The sequence below is a fragment of the Solanum pennellii genome, chromosome 9 (genome assembly GCF_001406875.1).
Source record: "Solanum pennellii chromosome 9, SPENNV200".
Lineage (NCBI taxonomy): Eukaryota > Viridiplantae > Streptophyta > Magnoliopsida > Solanales > Solanaceae > Solanum > Solanum pennellii.
Window position 1 is genome coordinate 42,517,411 of NC_028645.1, and position 20,070 is coordinate 42,537,480.

Consider the following 20,070-nt stretch of genomic DNA (forward strand, 5'->3'; position numbering starts at 1 on the left):
GTCATTTCATGATCTTTCAAGAGATCTTACTAGGACAGATTTTTTGAGGAAGATCGCAACACTTCCAACAAGTATCATCAAAATTTAAATAGTCATCTTCAAATGATCTCCAACATTGCTTGAGTTCAAAGTCAACTTCAAAATCTCCGATAATATGTGATGGAGCAAAAATGAATTCAGGATATCATCAACCGACACCTCGTACAAAATTCTCTACAAGATAGAGTTACAACAATCACAAAGTTCTCAACAGAAAAATAATGATTGCTAACATCTGTCATAATGATTAGGAATTTCGTACACTTTTTCTCATTAATATTTTTCTTGAATTTTCTTGGTCAACTCTCTAGCTAAAGCGAAATTATATCTATTAATCATTCCTTTTCGAGTTCACGAATAGATGGATGTATAAAAAAGATGACTCTTTTAAGAAACCGAGTCATCCACCTTGTTATAGTTGTGTAGTCATCACGCCATCTACCTTATAATAGTGGATAATCATTGACCCATCCATATTATCACAATGACTTCTTTTTTCACTTCGAAAGAGGGTCATACCATTTTTAATTCGACGAGAGGTCCATATCATATTAAATTGTCAATGAGGGACATGACATGATAGTCGGAGGAGGCTACAATTGAAGAAAATTCTTAATTCACATGTATGTGGAGGTGAAGGATGTGCATCTTATTTATTAAACTTTGATGTCGGAAGAGTATGACATTGAAAGATGTTCTTAAGTCACATCTATTCAGAGGAGAATGATGTGAACCCTATCTGTTCCATGTTGAAGTCTTGAGAGGCTATAAATGAAATATATTTTTTAGTCATATGTTTTTTTAGATGATGTATATGCACCCTATCTATTCCATGTTAAAGTCGGAGGAGGCTGACAATGGAAGACATTTGTAAGTCACATCTATTCGGAGATGAAGAATGTGCACCCTATTTATTCGACACAGAAGTTGGAAGAGGCCGACGTTAAAATATATTTTTTAAGTCACATCTATACGGAGGTGAAGGATGTGCACCCTACCTATTCCATATTGAATTTGGAGGAAGATCACATTGAAAGATATTTTTAAGGTGCATACATTTGGAGGTGAAGGTTGTGCACCCATCTATTCAACACTTAAGTCGGAGGGGAATGACGTTGAAAGATACTTTTAAGTCGCATCTATTCAATTGTAAAGGATATGCACCCTATCTATTCAATGTTGAAGTAGGAGTAGGCTAACATAGAAAGATATTTTTATGTGGCTTTTATTCAGAGGTGAAGTATGTGCACCTTATCAAATTTATATTGAATTCGTAGGAGCCCGGCGTTGAAGGATATTCATATTAAATTATCGTAAGTGGCAGTCTTAACATATATCCTGTCGTTGAAGTATCATATATACAATTTATGGACATGCATTTATTATTCCCAAAAATCCTACATATTTCTCATGTCATTCTTCTTACAGTTGTACATACATTCATATCCTACCAATGTATTATCTTCATTCGTACAATAAATGGACATGTATGTATATCCTACTAATGGACCTTCTTGTTTCATCCTACCGATTGATATACATTCATATCCTATCAATGGATCATTTTCATTCGTCATACTGATGACCATGTATTTATATCCTACTGGTGGATCAACTTCATTTGTCCTATTGATGGACAAATATTTATATTCTACTAATCGATCAACATATATCTATCAATGGATTCTAAAATGTTTCAGCGATGGACATTTTCTTTTGTCCAAAAATATTGTACCAATTTACCCTTCTCATTTATCCTTCCAATGGATAGACAATTATAGTGCAAAATATCGTAACGATGGATTCTTATGCATCCTACCGACATACATGTTTTTATTTTTCAAAATATTCTATATATGGATTCACATTTGTCGTATCAAATAGACAAACAATCATTTTATCACCATACATAAGTTAGTTGATAGATATGTTTACATTTTTAATAAACTCATACCACATTTCAACAATTAAACAAGGTTGTAAACATGCATGGATTTTGAAGCAAGAAAGACTTTGAATAGCCAAGACAATAGCGTATCCACAAAAACATGCAATAAATATGGTAGATAGTATCAAAAGTAATGACACCCTTCTCTTAAATTAAACTGTACTATTGAATTTTATCTTTGTTTTTTCACGAACACCCAAAAGGATGCATCTCAATTATGCAAGAGGCATGGACTACACTAATAAGGACACAACATAACATGAAACCTCTTGATTACAAATTGAGGAGAGATTCCATCACATTCAAACAAAACTTTTATACGAAGGTCTGTATTCAACAAAAAAATAAATTTTCTTTGTCGATTATTTCTTTCATCAATCATATCCAAAAAAAGGGGGGGACAGTTGTTTGCATTTTGGCCTAGCATTTTCAAAATTCATAACTTGTACTACCTCTGTTTCAAAAAGAGTGGCCTAGTTTGGATGGACGTGAAGTTTAAGAAAATAATGAATATATTTGAATTTTATAGTCCTAAACTAAAGTTATGTCAAATGAACAAAAATTGCCCTTTAATCTGTGGGCTTAAACATGTCACGTGGAATGTTGAATTTAAAATATTACCAAAAAATGAAGGGAAAATGGACAAGTACCCCCTCAACCTATGCCCGAAATCCCAGAGACATACTTGTACTATAATTATGGTCCTATTACGCCTCTGAACTTATTTTATAAGTAATTTTGTACCCCTTTTCGGCCTACATGGCACTAACTTTTAAAAAAGAAGCAACCAGCATTGGGTCCACAAGATAGTGCCATGTAGGATGAAAAGAGGTAGAAAGTTATTAATAAAATATGTTAAGGGGGGTAATAGGATCTTAAATAGTATAAGTGTGTCTCTGAGATTTCGAGCATAGGTGAGGGGGTACTTGTGCATTACCCCAAAAAAGAAAGAGCTCAGTCATTTTGAAACAAACTAAAAAGAAAAGGGGGTCATTCTTTTTGAAAGAGAGGAGTAAGTTTTATTAACTCAATAGTTCTAAAAAAATATTTTTTATACAATTTTAAATATTGATACTTATCTTTAGTTCTAAACAGTTTAGGCTTTTTATGTATTACTTTTTACTTACTTTTTTTTTTATCATAATTGATTTAATATGCTCATATATTGCATTTCTTACATGTCATTAATTTCATTCGTTACAATAATTAATAATTATTTTATTCCATGGTTTATTAATATTTATTTTTTGTGTTTTTATAATAATCTAGAAATATCTTCTAAATTAGGATAATAATTATATACACAAATATTTTCTTAATCAACAATTTTGGGCCAGAGTCTTTAGCCCATTGTATAAATATTTCTTATTTAAGATTTTTCTATGTAAAAAATAAAAGAGGGGGTTCAAAATTTAATAGAAGAGAAATACCCTACAATATTCTTCTATCATATTCTTAAATAACAACCGATACCCAAAGCCCCCCTTTTTTTTTGCTGACAACCTGGCAGAACAATCATCAACAATCCCCAAACAACCTCCCTCATGCCATTGAAAACCAGAAACCGATGTTTTCCATCACCAAAAAACCACCGCTCAACCCACTGCTCCACCAATAAACAACAAAACAAACCCCAAATCGCTTCTATTTTCATTTACCAAACATCCCCTCCACCCCCCACCATTTTTTTTGAGGAAGCAAGGAGCTTCGAGTTCGCACAACGAAGCCATCAATGGAGAACAAAACTCAGAAAACTGGAGTGCGCCGCCAGATCCAAAATGGTAAACTAGCAACTTTGTCAAATCTTTCACTTTAAGATTCACTCGGAAAAGAAAATATTCGGTAATCCTTTTTAATTTTGTATTCTTATATCTTTCTCGGTATAATTTTCTTGTTCTTTATTGTTGTTAATTCTACCTAAATGTTTTTCCAGATATTACAATTTTGGGGTTTGCATTGTTTTCACTGATTAAATAATTCTTGATTGCGTGGTTTTCATGTTGCTTTGTTACATTTTTATAATTATTGAAAAATTATCCCTTCGTATCTTTGTTTAATTTCTTTTGTCTTTGGTTGATTCATTTTATATTTGATTAACTTAATTTTTACTTTTATTTAAAACTAAGAATATCATTTGTGATATATTGTTACAGGGCATTTGTTTTATTTAGTATTTAACATATAATTATTATTTTGTCTTTTAGATATTGTTTCCACCATGGATTTTTCATTATTTTATCATGTGTGCATTTCTAATTTTTAACATTACAAGTTAAAATTGGACGATAAAGAAATTACTATCAATTTCAAGGCCTCTAATGTTAATAAGATGTGTTTTATTTTTAAATTAATATTATTTTCATTGATTTTCTTCTTCTCTATTTGAAAAAAAAATGAATTCAGTTGACACCAACAATTTATGATTTCAAAGGATGCCTAACACATGCACTATGAAGATACTTGAACCCTTACCTAGAATCTATTGGTTATGTACATATCTTCTTTTGTAATTAATTAATTATTTCCCTAGATATTTACTAAAATTAGGTAGAGAACTATTTTAAAAATCCTTCATTCTTACAATTTAATTTAATTTAATTGAATGAATTATATTATTATTCTAAGTTACCACAATGTTTCGCCCTATTTGAATAATGTAGGGATGTAAACAACTTGTAGTCATGGGATTAAATACTTGATAAAATATCAATAAGACTAAAATTCAAATTCTACTCTCTTGCTTCATACTCGTTAAATTAAACCAAATGAATAAAAATTTTATTAGAATGAATAAGAATGATGGAATTCAAATAGGGGCACTTAAGACTGATTTTTGGGGCTCTTAGCGCACAATAGCAATGTCGAAATTGTGCACTGAGAGTCCTTCTCAACGACTCACCGCCAACAAACAACTCATACACAAACACAAAAATAGTTACCCACTTGAAGAGGAGAAATATTTGCCTACCAAGAAAAGAGTGGGAAAAAAGATTAATTGGCTATAGAATTGGAGATAACCCATATGAATTGGAAATGCTAGCGTATGTCAAGAAGGAATGAGGTTTTGTTGAACTGCCCAGGTAGTATATCATGATGATGGATACAATTTTTTTAAATTTCGTAATATATATGAAAAAGGAGAAGGTGATGCAGGGTGGACCCTATTTTTTTGGAAACAAGCCCATGATTTTGAGGAATTGGTATGTGTATTTTGAACTGGATGATGATGTGTTTATCCAATTTCCAATTAAGGCAAAGTTCTCCATATTAAATTGGATAAGTATATGTTTAGTCAAATTAACTTTTAGATACTGTTATTTTACGATATTGAGCAAGGTTTCAAGTGCTATTTGGATTCCATTGGTTACAAATGGATATATGGCTAAAATTGAGAATATTCTTCTATGAGGATTGTGATTGAGGAAGATATTTCGAAAGTCTTTCCAAATACTATTATTGTAGAAACACCTTCTAGGCATTGGAACCAATGTATTGAATATGAATGAAGACCCAAATTTTATATAATTGTATTTAACTACGACAAATAAAAGATGAATATTGACTTAAATATGCCCAGATGGGAAAAGAGTTAAGACTGAATATGGAGGATTGGACATTACCAAGGGAAGGGTAAGAGAACAAGGGGTAAAAGAAGTATGGTTACAAAATGGATACCGATTCAGTCTCATGGTCTATTACCATTTCGTTACCATCATTCTTCTTTTATCCCCTATTTTCTTACCTTTCCATTTATTATACCTAATCCTACTTATTAAGTTTTATCTATTTTCCTATCTGGGGCTTGTTTAGACCAACAGATGTCTTTTACAATAATAATAGAATTTGGGTCTCCATTCATATTCAATAGATTCATTCCAAGGCTCAGAAGTGGTTTCAACAACAATATTATCTGGAAGGACTTTCAAAATATCTATATCAATCAAGACCCTCACATAAGATATTTTCTTAGGTTTAGATGTAAATTAATCTGTATTGAATGGAAATCTAATAGCACTAGCAACCATGCTCAATGTCGTAATATAAGTGTATCAATATAGGTGGAAGTCTCCCCATATTGGAATTGGGATAAACATATAAACATCAAGTTTAAAATAAACATACCAATTCCTTAAAATCATGGGCCTATTTCAATAGAAAAATAGGGTCCAGCCTGGATAACATTCTCCTTGTCAGCTGTATTACGAAATTAAAAAAACATAGTATCCATCATCATGATATAATACCTTGGGCAGTTCAACAAAACCCCATACCTTCTTAACATACACTATCATTTGCAATTCATACGGATTATCTCAAATTATAAAGCAAATTAATGGCGTTTCCCATTCTTTTATATGTAGGAAAATATCCTCCTCCTCAATATTTACAGTAAGAATACCCTCCTTAAGCATAGGAAGAATAAAATTCAAGGTCGTACAATTGATGCGGTTTCCCTTATCAGAATCTCCCTGTGAAGAATGAAGTTTATACGTTTCAGCATCAGAAAAATGCAGTCGCCTCTTTGGTGTTTCTTTCCCATCCGCATTATCCAAATGAATTTAATCTTTCACACTACTATCTTTGTGTATTAGCTGTTTGTTGGCATTGAGTCTACAGGAAACACTCTCAAAGCAAAGTTGATGCCTTTCTATTGTGCATTGACAGCCCTAAAAATCAGTGCTAAAGTATTCATGTTTAAATTCAATCATCCTGCTTCATCAAGTTTTTGAATTTTACTCTATTAGCTCATCAAATTATGCTTATAAAAATATAGCATAAACAGAAATTTGAATATTTATCCTTCTGACACCTACTCATCAAATAGAATCAGATAAGTTTAAAATTTAACATCATGACTTCTACTCATAAAATTAAATCAAATAGAATATTTCAAGAATTGAGAGAAACGACTAATTCTCTTATGTCCTACTCATTAAGAAATTGAAAGACACTACTAAAATTTGTGTTGTAGATAACTTGCCAATTACCTAAGGAATGAAGAAGAAGATATTTATAAGATCTTTAAGGTGTTTTCATCTCTCTCCTACTAAGATGTTCAAAGTCTAATATTTGTCCTCTTAAGAGAGCTTGCAGAACATATATCATAAAGGCGGGACAGCAGAACGAAGTGTTGATCTTCCTTCACATGTAGGGCCTTCTGCTATGGATGAGTAAAAACCATTTGTTATGCAGATCCTGATTTTAACAGTTTTGACAAGGAAAAGGATGAGTCATTCTTTACGGTAGGGAATGTATTGGATGCCTATGATACCTTGGATTCCATCCATAGATCTATGCAATCATTAGGAAGATTTCTTCTCCTGAAATTGAATTGTGTATAACATGGTCATATCTAGAGCTGCTCAATGAAGAGGAAATCAGGGCTTTGCAGCGTCTTGTGCTAGGTGTAGACTAGGAAACGCGGAAGACATAGAAGATCATCCTATGCGGTCACATTTGATATATGCCATGAATGGAAACAACTACGATGTAATAAACATATTTCCATTGGAAGGAGAAACTTGGGTCCTCATTAAAAATTGGGATATGAACTTGTGTCCTAATCTTAGGAGTGATATAAAGTTCAAACATGAGTTTGATCAGGTTTTGTCAATCCATGTTGATGCTATTAGTGTTCATGTTGCATACTTGGATAAAGCAAAAGGTTTTACTTGTTTATTCCATCGAGTGAAATATCCATTTCTAGTTAACGCAAAAGATATGTTTTGATAATAAAGTTCATAATGAGAAATGATAAACAATGTACGGTCTAGCTTAAAGGATCCTTCAGAAACATAATTTCTCTCCATCCATGTCATCTTCACATAAGAAATTCTATAAGGGATTAGAAACAAATCCTTTGTCGGGACTAGAATTAGATCTCCTAGTCGATGGAAAAGACAAGTAATGCCTTTTACTTTATACAAGTATGAACCTTGCATATCAATTGAAACAACATATTCTTACAAGATCTCAACCAACTCGTAGTTAAAATTTTCATTGCTCCCAAGATGAGGACACTAATTCATATTCCACTTTTTAAAGGGGGCCCGAATTTCTCCTTCTGTTTGATATATCTTTATTGCATCATAGGTGTTTTCCATTTATCTCACATACCAAATGTGAGAAGATAGTTTGATCTTCAATGTCTTTTGAGTTTCCTTGTTTGAACCTAGCACAAGAATCTTGAAAACCCTCAGATAACAATTTGGTTTAATCTTTATTCAATGAATCTCACTCATACCATGTTATGTGCAATATACGTGCAGGAGACAAAATCTTCCTGATGACTACATAAAATCTTTGCATGGAAATCATCGAAAACACATACTTTCCCAACCCTAAACCATGACTCATTCTTGTCTTGTCAAAATTTCTAAAATCTCGTTCTGCATATTCAAATTTTAGACTTAATCATAGTAGAAATCCCAATATCTGGACGAAGATGAAAATTTCATTGACACTTTGAGAACCATCATATGTGTTGTACTAGATCTTTCAGAAGGACAAATGTTACACCACAAACTCCTAAGTAGGAGAGGCATATAAAATGTAACACCTAGAAATTTCTGAGTTAAGACTCGAACAATTCTTCATTTACTTGTAGGGTATTATCACGTTATTTATAAATTACCCGTATGTTTAAAGGTAAATATTTTAGTGTTGGAATGATTTGGATATGAATTAAGTTCACTAAAATCACATAGCACAAGGTAGATTTGAAAGTTCCCTTATCAATTGTGTTTTGATATAAAATTGTACATGGGTAAAGTAAAAACGACCATATCACTTTAAATATAAAGAGTTACGTGGCACATAACCTATCGAATAGTAGGTAATTGAATCTTTTTTTCATTGCAACAAATTTTGCATCAATCCAATTTAAACTAAAAAGCTCTGACAATTTTACTAATTGTTGTAGTGCAGTTCCATTTTATCCAGGGGAAAATTCTAAATAAGGTAATTTTCTTCTCCCTATACATCTAAAAAGCCTTAAATAACTCCTATAAAGCCCTAAATAATTCTAATTTCATCTTCTAATCCGTCACTCTCTTCTCTCTCAAACCTTAAGAAGAGACCCGTAGGAAAAATCAAAGTAGAAGACTCCATTCAAGATTCTTTCAATCTTTTTAAAGATTCTTCTGCAAATTCCTCCATATAATTATGAATCACTCATCCAAATTATAATTCTTGGTAATACAGATTTCAAGAAACTAATTCAACAATCTAATGAAATGTTTCATTGATTGTTTACATTTTACTAAGGTTTCAGGACTTCTAGTGAAGTTATTTTTCAATATTTAAAGATTATTCAAGAACCTTTTTCATCAAAACATTTAAGGCTATTATAGTGTTGTAATAGTTTGTCCTCATTCGCTGCATCTACTTTTAGATTATTAAAAGAGAAGTCTAGACGTTTAGCCCTAGATTTGAGTATTATTGAACTATTTCCGACTTCTTGAATTCTTGATACTTTTAAAAATTATATTCCAAATAATTAATTTTCTATAGTCTTATTTAGGTCCTTGAGGTGATTTATTCATGTCTATATTTCTCCATGAACCCTATTTTGAATTATAATCTTGAGAAGATTTTTAAAGGTACACTTGAGTTTTAAATTTGAGTTTTTGACAATGTTAAGATAATTTTATAGAAAGAGTTAGTATGAAAATCGAGTATGACATCAATTTTGAAGCAGTAAGGTATCTAGTTATGTCATCAATGTTTAAAAAGTATGAAATCTAGTAGTGATAAATTTTCAAGTAGTATGGTACCTAGAAATACATTAAATTTTTACGTAGTATGACTTCCCAAGTCATTAGTGATCATATTAAAATATGATTTTTACAAAGTGTCTTTTATTATGAATTGAGAAAGAGTATAAAGGAACTATGTAACGCCCAGAGCTACCCTCGAGACGTGGACACGGGACCTAGGACAACAAGTGATCCCAAGCTAATCCTGATGGCATGATCACGCGGTTACTATAGTTCATAAAGTTGTGCGGAAGCTAAATCGTAAATAAAATGAAAAAGTGGGGAATACCCATATATAACTGAGATATATGAAAAATGATGAGTTCAATACAAAGAAGATATTAACTGAATACTAAGTTGAAACTAACTATGTTTGAAAAAAAACCTCTAACTAAGTAGAAATATTGGGACAACACCCAGCTAAGTGTAGCAAAACTGAAACAAAAGGACTAAAAATACTTAAAATAAACTGACGACTATTGTCCTCGGAGAATACTCAGGACTCACTATTGATTTCGCTGAAATCGGGAACCAATCTATGCATGATATGGATGCTAACAACCTCAACCTATATCACGAGAAGATGTAGGGAACATATACGTCAGTACATGAAATTATTAAGCATGTAGGATTGAGTAAAGATAAAATAACATTAAACTGACAAATCAATAAAGCAATGATACAATTTGAAGATTATATACTTAATGCTGAGATAACTTAATGCATTAACCAATTTATAACATGTTAAAAATGAATACTGGATACACTAATAAATGGTCCATGCGATGGAATTTGATTGAATTGTGAGAGCTACTAGTATCTGATAATAAACCCACATGAGATAAATGTGGAGTCCGCTGTATATGGATCATCGAGAGTGTCACACCTGGAGCGCATACCCCAGATGAGACCGGCGTCGTCGTTCTCTCACATGACTCAGACAAACCCTTAGAATTCGTTATAACATGTAATCAGTAAAAATTGCAGAAAAATTAAAACTTTTACATTCTACTTGAAGTATACTTAGACTTCAAACTTATCATTTATAGACCATACGATATTCTAAGAAATTGTCTCACATATATAAAACCATCTAAAGAGTGCGAATCTGGACTTAGCCAATACATAGTCATTATGCCATATAGGTCTTAATAAAAAAATCCAAAGAAACATGATGGAAATAGGATTTTTACTAATATCTACTAAAGTCTTCATAAGATGGAAAATAGATGATAGCTTCCCGAACATGAGGACCTACCAATACTTAGAGAAAGAGTTCCAAGTTTCTTCAAATCGACCTCCATAAATTTCTAAGGCCGGAACCTACAGTGGTAGTAATATGAAGTAATGGGATTATTACGCCACATTTAATAAGTATGGGTAAATGCACATAACACTAAAGGACATGCATCAAAAAGGATCATTTATCATATTTGTAGAAAATGTGCTAAGTCATGTGAATGTCTCTAATGCACATACCATAGAACATATACAAGTCAAGGATTCCATCAACATGAAGCATGATCATAATTAAAGACATATTATCATAGTCATGTTAACTTTTCATATTCTATATATCGTATAACATAAAATAAAAAACACATACCAATGATCCCATCCCCAACCTACAAGTACAATGGTCATGTGAAGTCTCATAACCCACACAACCAAGTAGATAAGATACGACACCATAGGTAAAGCTTTGCTTCGTATAACTTGTAATATAATTAGTCATCACTTCATTTAACAATATAACCCAATAAAATATTCATCATAAAGATCAACATCATATAAGAGTAGCTTCAGTATCATAAACATCATACATTTCATGCTATCATATTACATAAAAACAATCTCCTAGGACTTCCATCAGAGTAAACTTGTGCAATGTCTAGGTAGAGTCCCATACCCCTACTTCTACTAAGTAGACTCCTCAAGTCACCCTAGTCAACCTTAATTTACTTGTCTTTCATTTTACATGAGGGAACATTCGCCTTAATTGACATTGATCATGTGAGCTAAACATGGAATCTGGTGTCATAAAACCCCACACCGAAAAAGGTGGTCTACCGGCCAAAGTAGAACCTAACATGACATTGCTTTCTAGGTGGATCAACTAGCTAGTATCCTATGGTGGCAACATAGTTCAAGAACTAGGAGATGTATTGGAGACCCATAGTTCCACATTACATGTAGCCTCAATCTCATGATAGTCATTGTGAACCTACTTTCCAACTAGGGAAGCGACACCTCTCATACCTAGTTCATCGGTGCTTAACTTAAGTACCTTTCTTGAATAACCTTTAAGTTTTATTTTTATCAGAACTTATCATATGTCATAGGAGATTAACTCCTTGCCTAAACATGATCATAAGCTCTTTGGGATTAGACGAGAATTTTCGTTCATTCTAACCTTTCGTTTGTGAGATTAACATAACATAGTCCTCTTGTGTAAAGCATACCAGAGGATATCGTAACTTGCATTTTTCGTGTTCATTTAATGATCTCAAAAATAACATCCTCATAGCCCAACTTATACATATAACAACATCATACGCACTTCCATAACATAGCATCATGATCTATAGGCTAACATAAACATTATAGAGTAATCACCACTTTAGAAGACTTACCTCTTTCTTCCAAAGACCTTATTCAAGAACTTACGTTCATATTAAAACAATCATAACCATAAAATAGTGAAAACTCAATATAATAATAAAGAACAACTCATTAAATCATATACAAGATCAATGCACAATGTAGGGTAAAGGATAAGGGTCATTTAAAATTCATTCTAGTTTTAGTTTCAATCCTTACGTTTTCATATTGTCAAATAGTGTTATACAATCATACAAAACCATCATGTAGATAAGAATATGCTTCACACGAAATTCAAACATAAACAACAACATACTTAGCAAATCTTGTGGAATAGACAATAGGAAACACTTAATTTTCATTGAAAATAAAAAGTCTAGGGTTAAGAAGAAAATCTGTTTCCTAGAGTAAAAACCCTATTGTTTGAAGTTCTTGAAAACATATCTTTGAAAGGACCTCTTGTGGAAAGGAATTCCAAGAGTTAAAAACCCATACCTTATAGATGAAAAATCCACGAAATTTGGATGAAAAGCTTGAGGTTTATGTCGTCTTCCTTAAGCTATTCTTGTTCTTCAATGGAGCTTGGAGAAAAGAGAGCGTTCTTGAGAGAATGAGAGAAATTTCGTTTGATCTTGTTTGGGATGTGTAAAAGTGGTATAAAACTGACCTAACATCAATATATAGTCGTTCTATCAATTACCCAAAATACCCTCCACTTAAGTGGATCTTTTTAAAGTTATCGAATTTAACTATTCTTGGAAGTAGATGCGCGTCACGGGGCCAAATCCCATCATTTTAATTGAATTTTTAGTTGAGGAAGTGACATGCGTGTGAGCCTCGCGTCGCGAGGTTGCCTATCAAATCTTGAGTCAGAACACCTCGTGACACGAGCGCGTCACACGCTATGTCTCAACTTCTGACTTCTCGCAGGATGCCAGACAACCTGCCCACCCATGTTTGGGTCCTCCCCAAGGACCCTTCGGGTGGTTCTTATGGTGTCATTACCAAATGTTTAGACACTTTGTACTATATAATACCTATACAAGGTCACTTTACAAGTTTTGGACTTCATTTGACACCTTAAAACCTTCACCAAAGGGACGTCAACTAAATCAAATTAGCTAGTTTACAGACGTCAAGGTCTTTCTTAGTCCTTTTAGCTCTAGCCTTTTTCAAATGAGTTTATTACGTTAATATAGGTCTCAAAACATAATTTTAAACGTTATTTGATGGATTAGGCTCTAGTCTAAGTAATGGCATTTTTGGAGTGTTACATTATCCCCCCCTAGGAACATTCGTCCCCCAATGACAATAAAATCTTTTGGAGAGTAGGAATAGACTCAATACTAGAAGAACAACCAATCAACAACATAAAATCATAATGAGTCACAGCTCATAGGATTATATCACAACTCCTTACTACACATACCATAACATTACACATAGCACTCAATTCATGATACACACCATATAAGAGCTTCATATACATAACACATGGAGAGGAATATCCTTCTCAACCTCGTCATAAGCTCAAAATACATCTAAGAGATACAATGTTATTGTTCTTCTCAAGATGGCAACAAAACGACAAAATCTCAAGAAAGCATATGCATACATGTTTCACATAAGTGCAAGAATAGTGTATGAAGGTATTTTCTTAGAACTCTAGTTGGTAGAACTTTTACCAGACATGAAACTATTTAGAAAACAAGTCGATTTCATGATTATTCGTTACTTTCTCAATTAAGATGAATGTCTAACCTTAATGAGTAAAGAGATGAGGGTAGCAGTACTTCATGTCCGCTTCAGCCTCCCATGTTGCACCCTCAATAAGATGATTCCTCCATAGAACTTTTACATAGGCACCTTCTTGTTACTCAACTTCTTGACTTGGCGATCTAGGATCTCAACCGGAACCTCTTCATAGGAGATATTCTCATAAACCCTTAAAAATTCAATAGGTAGAATAGACACTAGGTCAATTATGCATTTCTTGAGCATAGACACATGAAACACTAAATGAACTGAAGCTTGTTCACTACGTTGTTTCAACTAATAGGCAACCTTTCCAATTCTTTGTGAAACCTCATACGGACCAACATACCGGGGAATTAACTTCCTCTTTCTACCGAATCTAATCACCCCTTTCATAGGTGAAATCTCCAAGAAGACATGATCACCTATTTCAAACTCATGATATTTTCTTCTATTATCAGCACAGGACTTTTGCCGACTATAGGCTGTCTTCAACCTATCTCTTATGATTTTCCTATGCCGACTATAGGCTGTCTTCAATCTATCTCTTATGATTCAAACCTTCTCTATAGCTTTATAGATAATCTCTGGACCAAGGAGTGAGGACTCACAAACCTCAAACCATCAAACAGGAGATCTACACCTTCTACCATAAATAGCTTCACAAGGTGCCATGGAAATGCTCGGATGATAGCTATTCTTGTAAGAGAACTCGATCAAAGGAAGTGATCATCCCAACTTCCCTTAAAATCAATGATACTGTCTCTTAACATGTCTTTAAGGGTATGAATGGTACGTTCCACTTGACCATCCGTCTAAGGATGAAAAGCAATACTAAGTTTCACTTGAGTACCTAAACCTTTTTAAAAAGCTTTCCAAAAATGAGAAGTGAAATGGGCACCTCTATCCGAAATGATGTACAAAGGAATCCCATGAAGACTCACAATCTCATTAATGTAGATCCTTGCATAATCTTCATCCAGGTAAGTAGACTTAACAGGAATAAAGGGAACAGATTTGGTCAACCTATCCACAATAACCCATATAGAATCATTTTGCTTTCGGGTTCGAGGCAACACAATAACAAAGTCCATATTGATGGTTTCCCACTTCCATGTAGGAACATCCATGATTTGTGTTAACCCACCTGGTTTAAGATGCTCAACTTTAACTTGTTGGCAGTTGGACACTCAGCTACAAAATCTACAATGTCCCTCTTTAAACTATCCCACCAATAGACCTCTCTAAGGTCATGATACAATTCGGTGGCACCCGGATGTATAGAATAGCGAGAACCATGAGCTTCTTCTAGAATTCGATTTCTCAAATCCTAAACATCGGGTACACATAATCTCCCTTGGTACCTAAGAACACCATCCCCCCCCCCTTGGAAGAATGACTCATTGAGCTTACTAAGTACTGATTACTTCAACTCCATCAATAGAGGATCAAGGTGTTGCTTAGATTTAACCTCCACCACTAATGATGAGTCGGAGTTATGATGGACCATGAATCCACCATTTGAAGAATCTTCTAACCACACACCTAAGCAAGCCAACCTATGAACATATTTCACAAGTTCTTTCTTCTCTTTCTCCACATGAGAAACACTACCCATAGTCATTCGACTCAAAGTATCTGCAACCACATTGGCTTTGCCGGGGTGATAAAGGACACTCATGTCATAATCCTTCAACAATTCTTTTAACTATCTTCTTTGTCGGAGGTTCAACTCCTTTTGTGTAAACACATATTAAAGACTTTTATGGTCAATAAGCACATCAACATGCACACCATAAAAATAATGCCTCCATATTTTCAAGGGAAAAACTACAACATTTAACTCAAGATCATGAGTTGGGTAATTCTTCTCATGAATTTTGAGTTTCCTAGAAGCATAAGCAATTACTTTTCAATGTTGCATGAGGACACATCAAAAACTCACTCGGGAAGCATTTAATACACTACAAAGTCTTCATTGCCCTCCGGTAAGGTCAAAGCCGGAGCTGAGTTAAGTGTATCTTTCAACTTTTGAAAAACCTTACTCACAAGCTTATGACCATTCAAACTTCACCTTCTTTTGGGTAAAAGCTGTCAAAGTAGAAGCAATGGACAAAAATATGTGTTTGTGGGAGTCAAAGGTCTAGGACAATTTCTGTCCGCATCCGTCTTATTCGTATCAACATATACACCATCACTAGAGATAATATGGCAAAGAAAAACAACCGACCTTAAACAAAATTCACACTTGCTAAATTAGGTATAAATTTTGTGTTCTGTGAAGATTTGCAAGGCTAATCTAAAGTGACCCTCATGCTCATCTTTATTCTTGGATTATATTAGAAATCATCAATGAACACAATCACAAACGAGTCGAGGTAACCTCAGATTAGTTTATTCATTAGGTCCATGAACGCCACTAGGGCATTCGTTAACCCAAAATACATAACTAGGAATTCATAGTGACGATATCTAGTTCGGAAAGCTATTTTGGGAACGTCTTCACCTCTCACCCTAAGATAGTGATATTCCGACCTTAAGTCAATCTTGGAAAAATGACTAGCAACTTTGAGTTAATCAAATAGATCATCAATTCTAGGGAGACGATACTTGTTCTTTATGGTGACCTTATAGAGTTGGCGATAATCAATGCACATTCTAAGGGACCCATCCGTCTTCTTAACAAACAAGACCGGAGCACCCCATGGAGAAATACTAGGTTGAATGAAACCCTTGTCTAGTAAATCTCTGTGTTTGAGATTCAACTCTTTCAATTCCTCCAGAGCAATCCTATATGGAGGAATTGAAATGGGATTCGTATCCGGTAACAAATCAATGTCAAAGTCAATTTCCCGTTCGGGAGAAACGCCTGGAAGTTCATTAGGAAAAACCTCTGGGAATTCTCTCACTACAGGAAGTGACTTAATCGAAGGAGTTTCACATTCGAGGCCCTTAAATCTCACCACATGATATAGACAGCCCTTGGCTATCATCTTACAAGCCTTCAAACAAGAAATGATTTGTCCCCTTGGCATAGAATTTCCCTCCTTCCACTCTAGAATAGGTTTACTAGGGAATTGAAATTTCACTGCCCTTGTTCTACAATCTATGGAAGCAAAACAATCATTTCTCCAATCCATACCCAAGATGATATCAAAATCAAACATATCAAGTTATACCAAATCAGCAACAGTAACTCTATTGGGCAGCATCAGAAGACATTTCCTATAGACTCTTTTTGCAACTATGAAGTCCCCTATTGGGGTACAAACCCAAAAGGGTTCAATCAGAACATCGGGAAGTACATCAAACTTCCTAGATAACAAAGGTGTAACAAAAGAAAGAGTAGATGCTTGATCAAGCAATGCATAGACATTAACAGAGAAAACTTGTAACATACCAGTCACAATTTCGGGAGAGCTTTCTTGTTCACACCTAGCCTTGAGTGCATATAAACGGTTCATTTTTGGAGCTTCAGAACTAGGACCACTTTGTTTATCTTGAACATTCCCCTTGACTTGGCTTCTCACATTAGGACAATCTTTCACCATATGACCACCCTTGCAATAACCATAGTTACTATTAGTCCCAACAAGTCATTCACCCGCATGTTTCTTACAACACTTACCATAATATGGTCTCTCTTTTGGTATATCAACGTTTCCCCCTTTTTAGTTTAAGGATTAGAACCTCTATCATTGAGATTCCTGGATATATTAGCAGGAACATGATTTGAAAACATCTTCCTAAACTTAGGCTTGTGCTGAACATCAAGCCTACTCTTAGAAGAACCACTTTCAAATGACTTTTCCTTCTTAGCTTCTCTATTCCTCTTCTTTAGACGACATTCCTCAACCTGTTGAGCATGAACCATCAACCTAGAAATATTCATATTGTCATGAAGCATGGATGCACGACATTATTCTTCAAGGTCTTCGGACGCGCTCGTTACAAAATGACTCATTTCATTCCTAGCATTAGAAAGCAAAGAGGAAGAATATTTGGACAGCTTAATGAATTTCAAAGGAGTATTGCTTAACACTAATACCTCTTTGATGAAGGTTGATAAACTCCTCTACCTTATCTTCTCTTTGCTCCCTTGGGAAGAATTTATCAACAAAGACCTTTTTGAAGATCTTCAAAGTCACAAGACCACCTCCTAAAGCACTACTATCCTTCCACTGATTGTACCATGTCCAAGCCACATCCTTAAGTTGATATGCAGCAAGCTCAGCCTTCTCAGTAGTACTCACCCCTATAGAAAACAAAATCTTGTATACCTCATCAAGGAAATCTTGGCGCTCTTCACCAACTTTTGATCCAAAGTACATGGGAGGATTCATTCTCGTAAAATATCTCAAACGGCTAGCCATGGTACTAGCTTGGGTAGTAATGGCTTGGGTCATTTGAAACAGGGTTGCCCTCATCTCACCATCTATTATAGCTGGAGGATTCACCAGAACTTGATCATTTGCAGTAGCTTGCACTTGAGGAGCATTTCGATTGCCTTGGGGAGTATCTCCTATTTTTGCAATATCTTGTCCTACTCTTCTCGCGGTTGTCCTTCTTGTGTTCATCGCCTATAACCACAAGAAAAGGGATTAGATGCCAAAACAAACATAGTGTCAAAAAATCTAAAGGCACAATATAGGAGTATCAAGAAAAGAAAAGTTTCCTACTCATCACATAACCTCTCATCCATAATTGTGGCGCGCTTCACAACCCTGAACAACACACTACGTAATATGGTTTAGTGAGACATTGATCATAAGGATATTTAACCTCATGCTCTGATACCAACCTTGTCACACCCGGAGTACATACCCTAGATGAGACCGGCGTCGTCGTCCTTTTAGATCACTCAGACAAGCCCTTAGCATTCGTCATAACGTGTGATCATTGCGGAAAAATTAAAACTTTTACATTCTACTTGGAGTACACTTAGACTTCATACTAAACATTTATAGACCGTATGATATTCTAAGAAATTGTCTCACATATATAAAACCATCTAAAGAGTGCAAATCTGGACTTAGCCAATGCATAGTCAATATGTCGTATAGACCTTAATAAAAAAGATCCAAAGAAACATGATGGAAATAGGATAATCCTAATATCTACTAAAGTCTTCATAATCTGGAAAATAAATGATAGCGTCCCGAATATGAGGACCTTCAAATACATGGAGAAAGAGTTTCAAGCTTCTTCAAATTGACCTCCTTAAACTTCAAAGGCCGGAGCCTACATTTGTAGTAATAAAAATTAATGGGGTTAGTACGTCACATGTACTAAATATGGGTATATGCACATAACACTTGAGGAAATGCATGAAAAGGATCATTTATCATATCGGTAGAAAACGTGCTAAGTCATGTAAACATCTTTAATAAACATACCATAGAACATATACAAGTAAGGGGTTCCATCAACATGAAGCATGATAAAAATTAAAGACATATTATCATAGTCATGTTAACTTTTCATATTCAACAGATCATATAACATAACATAGAAAACACTTACCAATGATCCCATCCCCAATCTACACGTACAATGGTCATGTGAAGCCCCATAACCCCACACAACAAAGTAGATAAGATAAGAGACCACAGGCAAAACATTGTGTCATATAATTTGTATCATAATTAGTCATCACTTCGATTAACAATATAACACAATAACCTATTCATCATAAAGACAAACATCATATAAAAGTATCATCATGTATCATAAACATCATACCTTTCATGTTATCATATTACATAAGAACAATCTCGTACGACTTCCATTAGAGTTAACTTGTGCAATGTCTAGGTAGAGTCCCATACCCCTACCTATACTAAGTAGACTCCTCAAGTAACCCTAGTCAATGTTCATCTACTTGTCTTTCATTTTACATGAGGGAACATTTGCCTTAACCGACATAGACCATATGAGCTAAACATGGAATCCGATTTCATAACCCTACAA

General features: G+C 34.2%; 1 long non-coding RNA gene across 1 annotated transcript; it reads left to right on the forward strand.

Moving 5' to 3' along the window:
- The first annotated feature begins 3,397 nt into the window (after window positions 1-3,397).
- On the forward strand, window positions 3,398-7,527 carry LOC114074097. The gene is made up of 2 exons (XR_003574574.1): window positions 3,398-3,829; window positions 7,071-7,527. It is a non-coding gene; the product is annotated as an uncharacterized LOC114074097 (long non-coding RNA).
- Window positions 7,528-20,070: the final 12,543 nt, after the last annotated feature.